Source organism: Tupaia chinensis, unplaced genomic scaffold, assembly GCF_000334495.1.
Source record: "Tupaia chinensis unplaced genomic scaffold, TupChi_1.0 Scaffold000037_4, whole genome shotgun sequence".
NCBI lineage: Eukaryota > Metazoa > Chordata > Mammalia > Scandentia > Tupaiidae > Tupaia > Tupaia belangeri.
The window spans coordinates 1,923,380-1,934,925 of NW_006159487.1; positions in this window are offsets into that span (position 1 = coordinate 1,923,380).

Genomic DNA, 11,546 nt, shown 5'->3' on the forward strand with positions numbered 1-11,546 from the left:
CCCAAGATCCCGAGAGGAGAATGGAGGAGAAGGGATTGCGGCGTGGCCATCTCCCTTGGGGGGTGATTTCTCGCTTCCTGTTTCTCTGTTTCTCTCTGTCTCTCTGGTGAGCGCATGTGCCCTATAGCAAAAACTCCCCCCCCCAAAAAAAAAAAGACTGACTCCCCTGGCCGGTGGCCTGGGTCTGGTCACAGCTACCCTAACCCATTCTACCATGCCAAGACACACGTACCAAACTGGGTCGAGGCCGGCTATTCCACTTTGTACCAGAGGGCCCGGCACTGGAGGGATGTCCCCGCGAGCTTCCCCGTGTGCGAGGCAGAGGCCGCGTCCTCCTGCTGCTCCGGCTCCTTGGCATTGCCTGTCTGAGCACGCGAGCCTGGGGCTCTCTCAGCACTGGCGGCACTGGCAGACCCGTTGGGCCAGCGTGACGATGGGCACGGCCCTCATGCATGGCTGTTTCACAGTGTTGCCCAGGTCAGCCTGGCACTCACTGTCTCCTGCCCCAGCCTCCCAGGCTGCTGGGGTTTCTGGAGCTTCCATCGTGCCTGGCCTGCGGCTGATGCTGGGGATGAACCTGGGCCCCACGCGTCCCGCCCTGCGAGTGCAGTGGCTTGGCAGTGAGCGGCATGGCAGGTAGGCCACAGCGGTGGCTTTTAGTGCCTCCATTCCAGGGTTCACGTTCCTGCTACCACGATTCGCTCTAGGAAAGGCAGAACTAGCCGCTGCTCCCTCTGGACTGGCACACAGGCAGCTGTGTGGAGTGGAAGAGGCATTTGCATTTTAAACCTGGTCCCCGAGTACGGACTGGAAGACTTTCCAGGTAATACGTGTACAGGAGGAAGACCTCGTTATGTAGGTGTCCGGGACCCTGAGATCACCCGCCCGCGTCTGCCAGGAAGGGTGACTGCTTCTCCATCGGAGGCGTGGTGCAGCGATCCCATCTGCTACCTAGGAGCTGAACACCGTCGCCACTTTAGGACTCCGGGCTGATGATATGCTCTGTGGGAACCCTCAGACCGACTTCTAATTCGATTGGAAGCCGTGTCTGATTTTCCCAGCAGAATGACTAGCCCCTTCTCTGGCTCCTCACCCCTGCCTGGTCTTGGCTGGATGGTGACCAGCTCGCGGGCAGGGTGCCACCCCCGTCCCCACCCCTGCTCCCTGGTCATACATCTGGGAAGATCTTCTGTAGCTGGTGCTGACTGTGGCCGCAGGTGAGCAGTATTCGGTCCCGAGCTGAGGGATTTGGTTTGCACTGGGAAGTGTCGTACGCAGAAAGTATAACACGATGTGGAAGGGACAGTGGATTCTGACTTAGGTTAGCACTCAGGTGGCAGAGAGCTTCAGCCCCACGCTGGGCCACTGCGGGCCGGCCACTCCCGTGCTGCCTACGCTGTTACATGGGATTCCTTGGGAACAGATCGCTGTGCTGGTGTGCGATCCGAGCCATCGGCTTTACTCCCTCCGCCGCTGCCCCAGACGTGCGCCCTTTTTATCACTGAGTACGTGATGAGGGTGGGTGTTCTGTGGCTCCTGCTTTCTAGACTTCGCTTGTCAGGGCAGGCTCCGTGTGCATTTCAGGGTCTGCGATAGGCCATTGTGTGGCTGTAAACTGTGACATAATGGGACACGAGCAGCATGTTCTCCACGTGGATTTGTGGGTCCTGAGAGAGCCAGGCTTCACGTCTGAGAGCAGAGAAGCAGACGCATCAGTGCACTCGATTGTCCGTCCACGCAGAGAAGGGAAAACTAACGGGAATGTATTTCAACGACAGAGCGGCACTGCAAGCCCACCTCTCCGCCTGAGCTGCGACCCTCCGTCCGAGCCCTGGAGTAGCTCCTGCTGGTGTCGGTGTCCAGATTTGAACACCGGGGGCAGCAGGTTCCGGACTGATGATGGTGGGAACGCGGTTTCGTTGTTATCACCACTTCCAACCCCACGGTATTATCGGCTTCTGACTGTCCGCCAAGCTCCCTTTCCGGGAGGTCACACTCAGACGCCGACGGCATGGTCTGGGCTGTGTTTCTTTCTGGAGTGCGATGAAGACAGGTACGTGCTGAGCAGGGTAGAGACGTTTGCAGAGACAGCCGGCACAGGTGCTGGGAAGGTGGTCCTGGCAGCCAACACGGGTGGGACTTGAAGGGGAGACTTTGGTCATCAGACTGTGGGGAGACACGGGGTCCAAGGGGAGATCAGGAGGGAATTTCAAACTGTCCTGAGGGCCAGCCAGTGGCCAGCCAGTGTCAGCTGGATCCCACGTGGCCAACTATGCACCTTGAATCCCAGACCCTATGGCTTGAAAAACATGCCAGGTGCATGTGTGTGCGTGCCCAAAATCCTGAGAGGAGGGAGAAATGGAAGAGAAGGGATTGTGGCGTAGGCATTCCCCCTGAGGGTGCTTTCTCACTCTCTGTCTCTCTGTCCCGTGAGCAAACATGTTCTATAGCAAAATTTAAAAAAGAAAAAAAAGCTATCTTGAAACTAGAAAAAATGGACACAACTGAAGGAGAAACGTCTTGTTTAAGTACAAGAATTGCTGATTAGGATGAAAAACAAAGAAAAAGCTTCATAATGGCGGTTCTTCCTTTCCGTAGTGGCCCCCACACAGCGCTGGAGCACTCTGTCCAGCAGGGGCTGAGCTCAAGTCGGTGTCTACACAGTCCCGCCACATCACCTTTATTTATTTATTTATCTTTAGAGAGAGATTTTTGCCAGAGGGTGTGTGTGCGCACTAGAGACAGAGAGAGAGAGACAGAAAGTGAGAAATTACCCCCCAGGGGGGATGGTCACGCCGCAATCCCTTCTCCTCCATTCTCCTCTCGGGATTTTGGACACGCACGCACACACAATGCCTGGCAAGACTTTTAAGCTGCAGGGTCCAGGACTCGAACTGCGGCCGACTGTGTGGGAGTCCAGTGACATAGCCAGTATGCCACCTGCTGGCCCCGCACCACATACAGCAATAATTCCCGATTGTAGCACTCCTCCCGATGACATTTGAGCCCCTCAGCTCAGGACCTAGTACCTCCTCCTGCCTGAGGCCGTGCCCAGCACCGGCTACCAAATATTCTCTCCAGATGTGTGAACGGGCAGTGGGGGAGCTGCTCACCACCCAGCCAAGACCAGGCAGGGGTGAAGACCCGCAACTCAGGATAAGTGATCAGGGCCAGAGAAGGGGCGACTCATTCTGCTGGGAAAATCAGACCGAGCCTCATACAGAAGTGGTCTGAGTATCCCCACAGACCCTCGGCCTGTGTCCAGGAAGGGCTGATGGTGCCAGCTCATAGGTAGCAGATGGCAGAAGTGCAGTTGGCTCTTTGTAAAAATAAACAAAATAGACAAACCTTTAGCCATACTAAGAAAAAGGGAAGACATAAATAAATAAAATCATAAATGAGAGAGGAGGCATTATAATAGGTGTCTCAGAAATAGGAGCACATGTCATCTGGGGAAAGGAAAGAAGTGAGAATCAGAGGGGCTCCTGCCAAGTTAGAGCCCGCCATCTTCCCCAGCCTGGAGGAGGGCCCTGATGCATACGACTTGCCGTGAAGCAATTAAGAATGAATGGACAGCCCGAACAGAACAATAACAGTGAAAGAGATGGAAGCAGTGATCTCAAATATCTCAGCACAGAAGAGCCCGGGACCAGATGGCTTCATGGCCGAATTCCACCAGCCATTCAAAGAAGAAGGAATATCAGTTCTTCTCTCCTTCTTCCAAATGGTAGAAGTAGGGTGGGGAGCCCACATCACCTGATGCCACGCCAGGCAAAGACACCACAGGAAGAGGAAACCACAGGTCTGTTATCTCTGATGTCCGAAGGTGTGAATCCCCTCAAAAACAGCCTAGCACACCAAATTCAACAGCACCTCGAAAAGATTACACACCAGGGCCAAGTGGGATTTGTCCCTAGGGTGCCAGATTAGTTTACCATATGCGGATCAATCAATGTCACATATCGTGTTTGTAAAACGAAGATAAAAACCACATGCTCATCTCAATAGAGACAGACAAGACTCTTGACAAAGTTCATCACACTTCTGTGTTTGGCAACCGAATCGATGTGCAGAAACCAGTGTTGACATCGATCACAAAAGCTCCATGTCGCATTCACAGCTCCGGGAGACGGCCAGAGGCTCCCTGGCACACGGGCCTTAAACCCTAGTTATCTGTGCACCCGGCACCAGCGCTCCGTCAGCTGCACCCCAGGAGCCAGGTGGGCTTTGAGTCAAAGGAGGTGACCAGGAGGAAGCAAGGGCCCCAGTGAGGGGTCACAGAAGACAAGCACCTGTGGCCAGGCAGGAGCGGAGCGGCAGCCCAGAGGGGGAGCAGAGAGAGGCCCCAGGTCCTCCATGACGGCTCTATGAATGCAGGGGCAGCTTCTCCGAGGTCTCCGTGCCTCCCTCAGGCTGGGCAGTGGGGAACTTTCTGAGATTATCTGCACTCGGGCATCGCCGCCCCCCTCTGCCCCATGGGTGGTATGAAGGGCATGATCCTCACCTCCACTCACTGAGGCAAGCACATAGTAGGTGTTAATGACACGCGGGCTCCGGCAAGTGCCCACGCCCTTCTCTCCTGTCTGAACACGGCCGGCACGTGCCCCGGCTGAGCCCCGCCTCACCAGAACCCTGGGCTTCTGCCCCGCGCTGCCGTCGCAGGGCGCTCCGGCTGGCCGGGCACGGGTGGCTGCCGCGTCCCTTCTGTCCCTGCGGTCCCTTTCCTTTCATAGTTCTGTCTTAAACTTTTCACCCTCATTAAATTAAGCTCCAGTTTTTGGCAAACCCCATTCCTGGGGGAATTCTTAAAAGGCCATGTAGAGTTAAAATCAAACATTTCTCCTGCAGGTGCTGTGCAGCAGACCCGGTCTGCCGTGAAAGGCCGCCTCCGTCGAGCTTCCCCGCAGCTACGGGGACTTCAGTTTGATATCCCAAATTCCTTCTCAGTGAAAGCCCGGGGGAGGCCGGCTGTGGCTAGCAGGCCTGTCCACTTCCTTCACTACTCGGGTAGAAGCAGCTCATTATAACCCACTCCTTAGCGCGCTTTGAAGGCGAGAGGGAGCGCTCATGCTTTCCGGACCAAAGCCTCTTCCGTGCGTTCAGCCATCGGAGCTTTCTGATGTCCCGGTCTGCGCCTCTCCCGGTGCCCGCCAGAGCAGAGACCATGTGGCTGGGAGAACGGCGCCCGCGTCTTCAAAGGAGCCTGGCTGGCACCGAGCTCGGCCTTCCCTTTCTTCCTAGAGCAGCAGCCTAGCCGCTGAACTGGCTAAACTCACCTGTGTTGCTTACCGTCTTCTGGAACGAGCACACGGGTGGCAAGTGGACATTACCAGTGGCGGTTACTCCGACCAGACTGTGCAGAAATCTGCAGGCGTCTTCGTAGCGCGGGAGCGAGGGTGGCTGCAGTGCAGGTCTGGGCTGCCCACGCAGAGCTCGAGGACTGCTCCTCCTGCCAGTGCTGCTGCTCCCAGCCCCAGTGACCTCGTCCCCGCGGAGACGCCGGCAGGTCTCTTCCTGTGGCTGGAGACAGGTGATTTCATCCACTCGTCGTTTCGCTCGGGACTTTCCGAGCTATGAATGTCGCCTGACATGGTGCTGCGGACAAGGAAGGTGAATACTCTGCAGAACGGGAAAAGGATTCGGTGTAACGTGGATAGGGGGGACGGGGAAGTTCCCAGGGATAGCTCCACACGTGGCCCAAGATTCTGGTGCAGAACCCTGGCCGCCTTCTGTAGACAGGTGGTTTCTGAGCTGTGAGCTCCAGAGCAGGCTCGTCTCGGGCTGGGTCAGGGCTGGGCCCGTGGATGAGGCAAGCGGCCCCAGGCTCGCAGGTCTAGGTGCCCCGGGCTCGCAGGTCTAGGTGCCCAAGGCCTGGGAACAAACCGACCCTCTGGAACTTTCAAAGCCTGAACGAGCAGGCGATCTGTGGGACAGTGCACCTCTCAGGAATGGCATTTGGGACCTGAAGGGCAGGGGGACAGAAGCTATGCTTCAGCTGCTGACAGCCGTGTAGTCGGCGTGAGGGGGGCTTCCCGCGGTGTGCGTGAGGGAGTGTAGGGGAAAGCAATCCTGGTCAGAGCCTGGGCCCTTGTCACAGGCATCTCCTCTGCAAAGCACCGGAGGCACCTGTAAAGTCGCAGCGGCCTCTGTGAGGAGGATGTGCTAATAGGACGCGGTTTGGGTGGCATCGGCTCGTTCCCAGAATGGGTTTCGCATCAAGACAGGCGTCGGAAAGGGGAGCAGGGCTGATTGCTCAACGCTGGCACTTGGCAGAGAGGAGCCAGCTGTTTAGGTGGCCTGGGTATCGCGACTGGACGTGGGTGTCTTGAGCTCCGACTCTCTCCAACGAATGAAGTCATAAAGCCATCCTGCGGGAGTGACACCGTCAGGAGGGGCAGCTCTGCCCTGCCCGGAGCTTGGCAGGGCATCGATTAGCAAATGTTGACTGAGTGTCTGGAACATGCCAGCGCTGTGCCAGGCAGGAGAGGAGACTGGGAATCGGGCACAGCGAGTTCCTCAGGGAGGTGATGACGGGGCCGCAGCCATGGCAGTAGAAGCCCCTGCTGGCAGTTCCGAGTCGTCCTCTAATCTCGCCGGTGTTGATACAGCACTGCACGTCCTGGAGGAGGAAACCGAGGCACGGCCACCCGCACCGGTCCGTCCGAGGTAGTGCCCGATGGCCCAGGACCATTCCGCTGCTCCCTGCTGCCTCGGAAGGGACGGTATTTCACAGACTCAACGAGGCCGAGCGATTCAAAATAGCAAGGTTTTGATAAACGTGAAAGTTGTTTTCTAATCAGCCCAGAAAATAGATGGAGAAACTGAGGCAGGAAGTATTCTCAGCGACTCAGTGTGTCGCTGAGCGAGGAGGACAGCCCTGTGTGCCCACAGGGGTGCCAAGGCCTCGTGGGGACACTGTGGCTTTGCAGGATGCTGCCAGAGCACTTAGTGACTTCCCTCAGCGTGACATCATCACGCATTCCTCGTGGCTCACCTCCTGCCTGGGCTCCTAGAGGAGCAGGGGGCCAAATGTCACCACTTTGCAGGGGTGCGGTCCACCCCCTGGACGCCCGCGTCCTGCAGGATGCTGCCAGAGCACTTAGTGTGACTTCCCTCAGCGTGACATCATCACGCATTCCTCGTGGCTCACCTCCTGCCTGGGCTCCTAGAGGAGCAGGGGGCCAAATGTCACCAGAGGGACCCTCAGCATTGAGAGTAGGGGCTCAGAACAGCCTGCGAGGACGAGCTGCTGCCGGGCTCCCCGCTGCCCTGTCCTTCCCGGCTCCGAGGACGCGCTGGCAGCAGCAGGAAGCGTGTGTGGGCCCGTGTAGTGAGGGGCGTGGCTCCGCCGGAGGAGGACCGGAGACGAGAGCAGGTGTCCAGGGACTGTGGGGAGTCACGCTGCTGCCCCACGAATCCGTCATAGACCGTCTGCGTCCCACCCCCTGAGAGAGTAAGGAGCGAGAGGAGAGAAGCAGCCCAGTGCCAGGCAAAGGTTGGCGGTGTCAGGAGCACCTGGGACGATGCACACAGGGCCACCCAGTGGGCGCCAGCCCTGTGCACTTCAGGCCTCCAGAGCCCGGAGGCAGACCCAGGAGTTGGCTGGCAGAGGTCTCTCCTCCCTCCGTCCCCTCTGTCTCTCCTTCTCCTTCTCCCTCTCTCCCCCTCTGGCTCTGGCCAGCCCCTGACTCAGTCCTTGTTCTTGGAACAGTGGGGAGAAGCCTGAGGGCTGGGAAGCCTGGCCCGAGAGAGCACACAGAGGGCCACGGCCTTCCTCTGTCCCGAGCAAACCTACAGATGTTTCTGGTTCTGTGTGCCCTCGGCCCCAAGGGCCCCGTGGCCCAGGGCCCTGCTGCGAGAGCTCCCTGCTCACCACAGCCTGCTCTGGCATGGCTCACCACAGCCCGCCTCTGCTGGGCTGGGTGCTCAGGCCCCTGATCTCTGGGTGGAGGGACAAGGCAGGTCCGTGACAGCCTCGTCACCTCCAGGATTCAGCCAACTTTGCTGCCCTGGCCCCAGGAGAGATGGAAGAATCCGGAGATGACACCCAGGCCTCCCTGTGGATGCGTCTGAGTGGACCCGGCCTGCAGGGCCCGGGTCATCCCATAGCAGAACCCAGACCGGAGGCTGGAACATGGCGCTGCGGAGGGGCTTCCTGTGTGCAGGAAGGGCTGCTGCATGCTCGTCAGCCTGGGCCCAGGGAGGCAGGGGCGTCACGCCGGCCCACAGGAGCGACAATGACCGTGTCCTTGGAGGATGCTCCCTCTTCCAGGCTCCAAGAGAGGCCCAGGCTCGGCGTCGGCCTCGTTGCCCGTGGTTGCCATCTCTGACCCAGGAGGGCGACTGCTCCCTGAGGAAAGGATGGAGAGCAGACCCGTAATCTGGGTATTGGAGGGGCTCCCGGAGGCAGGATTTACACGCGTTGCTTCGTTGGACCTCACGGTATTTCCATTTTGCAGATGATGAAGTTCAGGCTGACAAGCACTAAGTGATTTTTGCTCAAAGCCACACAGCTCGCAGCCAGACAGGAATCTGGCTCTGGCCTGTTGAACTTCAAAGCTTAGGCTTTTATCTTCGCCCTGCAGACCACGCGACGGCTTCAGTGTAAGATCTGGGCCCTTTTAATGAACGAACGAGGGATCTCTGGCTGGCCACCCTGTCTCCAACCTCTCGTGCACAGGCTGAGAAAGCAAATCTGGTCCCTCAAATCTGCTCCCATGCTGGGCTTCTTCCCCGTGGTGGCGGGCTCATCAGTGAGTGACAGGTAAACAGGCATCCTCGAGCCTGCCCGGTGCCATGCTAGCACCATCGTGCCGAAACAGTCCTGTTCTGGGAAGAAAGCAACCATGTGAAAGACATTAATAGAGCACTCGGAATACGCGGCTGCAGTTGTAGGAGAGGAGCTGCTTAAAAACCACCGCGGCCGCCATGCTGTGAGCGAAGCCGGGTGCCTGGCAGGCGGGAACAGGTGCAGGAAAGCCCATCCACGGTGCGTGCTCAGGAGCTGGGCGAGGGATGAGAAGGGCCCAGTGGCTGTGCACCATGAGAGCAGACGTTCTAGACAGAAGGGGCGCCAAGCGCCAAGGCCCTGCGGCTGGGTGGAGCCTGCCAGAAGACCGTGGAGGACGGGGCAGAGTGGACCCGGGAGAGCCGCGCTGCCCAGCGGGGTCCTGCCCAGAGCTGGCTGTGCCAGGGCACAGGAAGCCTCTGAAGGACCCTCAGCAGAGACCTGGTGTGTGGGGCTAAGTGACATAGTTACGCCTTCACTAGGCCCCGCAGTGTACGGCGAGGGCCGAAAGACTGGAAACCACCGCCCAGTCCAGGAGGGTGCCGAGACGCCGCCGTCCAGCACGGGGTGGACCGGGTGGGAGGAGCGGTCAGGAAGACAGTCGTCAGACAGAGATGGACGGTTACCTGTTAGCGAGAATGCCCATGGGGAGGTCACGCTTGACCATGCACCCTGTTCACGATGGAAAGACAGTTTTGTGTGCTATGGAGACGTGCAGTGGAAATGGAAGTAAAATGTAAGTAAAATGCATAAAGAAAGCATTGTTCTGGTGGAGCGTCCTCTTATCCTTGCACTCCAGCCACCCAGCCGCCCTACCAGGTAGGAGTGTCCTTCTGCATTGTTCTGGACAGACGCGAGGGCAGGAACCCGGGTGAGCCGTGATGTAGCTGGTCCGCTGGGATGCTCACCCAGGCCACCACGATGTCAGTGTTTGTCCCCGCAAAAGCTGCCATTGGCGTCCTCATATGCAGGAGTCCTCTGTGAAGTCGATACCTCGGGATGGACCGTCAGGCCGAGGTGGGTGTCTGCAGCTTTGACAGCGGCTGCCCAACTCCCTTCACAGAGGTACCTCCGTTTCCAGGGTCCCCCGCAGTGTGCTAGGTTTCCTGTCTTTACCAGCTGACCAGGTATCGGGCCGCTGCTTTGTCTGCTGTGGTGCGGAGATCTCCCAGCCGACTACGGACGCAGAGATGAGGGTCTGCGTTCTGGAAGAGGTTTTCCGGTTAGAATCGTGGTCCTGTCACTTACTAGCTCTGCGACCCCAGAAGGTTCAGTAATGGCTCTGAGCTTCAGTTTTCTCTGAGCACAGCATCCATGCCGTGTCTTGTAAGACAACACGAGTTGGGAGAGGCTGAGCGTCCAGACAGTGGCCAGGCTGCACGAGGATGGTGCCCTGGCCAGGCTGCAGAGGTAGGGCTGGGAAGCCAAACCCTGACCTCTGTACCCGTCGGCCCCAAGTGACCAAGATTTAATAAACGAGTTTTAATTTCTAATATCCCACCCTTCCAATTTAGAGAGAAAAAGGCATGGCCTCTTTTACTCCTACGCAAGGTCTCTCTGCGGCTTGGCCCGTCCCCCGCATGCTCGCACCCACCGCCGTGGCTCGGCCCACCCCAGCCTTCCCTCCTCTCCCTCGAGAGTCTCCCACTTCCTGCCGACATCTGAGTCTCTCCACGTGCAGGTGGCGGCGGGGACTTGGCTGCTCCGTCAGCCCTAACCCTGCTGGGTCTCGTTTGGGCGGTCTTCACGACTCCTGCAACAGCGTGTGGAAACACCCACGCCCGCGGTGGTGGCGGGGCTGTAGGGGGGGGGTGGCGGGTCTGTAGGTGGAGTGTACACATCTTTTCTGTCAGCTTCTCTTCCCAGAGGGAAAAGCCTGCTGTGCACACGTCGTGGGATCTCCCAGGGCCGCGGGGCTGCTTGGCCGTGAGCGCGAGGATGGGCGGGCTGAGGAGTCCTGCCCCAACTGCAGGGGAGCCTGGGCGTTGTCGTATGCGGTTTGAGCTCTCCGCCCGGATTTGAACCTGGGGGGAATTAGACAAAGGCTCCATCTCTGCCGGAGCAGGGTCAACACAGACGGCAGTCAGATATGGTGAAGCCCTAGTGAGAGCCGAGGGACGGCCCCAGGTAGTGACAAAGCATTTCCCGCGGGTAAACCGGGGTGAGACTGACTGCAGAGTGTCTTGCGAGGTGGAGGGGATTACTGAGACAGCCCCTAACAGGGCCCTTTGGCAAAGGTTTGTTAAGTCACCCGCACGTCGCTCACGTCTCTTCACCAAGCGCCTGCCTACAGTGAGCCCAGTGCCCGCCCACGACATATGGGATGAGAGCGGGTAGGGCCCGGACTGTCCTCCATTTTACAGGAGAGACGACTAAGACCTGAAGCCATCGGGGACTGGCTCAGGGCATGATGTGGGCACAGAGAGTGTGGTCAAGGGGCCATGTCAGCCTTCTGACTCCAACTCCGAGTCGTCCACGAAGCAGCCAGCTTCTCAGACTCTGCATGTTTGAGCCTCTTTGGGGGACGTTGCCGGGCTCCCAGGTCCTCCTGGAGAACATCTAAAGGCCAGGACGCCGGCAGCTCCGAGTCTGCATGTCTGATATCAGCTCCTGGGGGCCAGCCAAGGGAGGACGGTCTGGGGGGCCTGCCCGTGCCCAGCACTCAGTACCCCTGGCACGTCCGGCTACTCCACGCACACGGTGCCCCCCCCCACACCCCCGCTGGGCCCCTGGCTGCCGCGAGCAGCAGGCGCCGCAG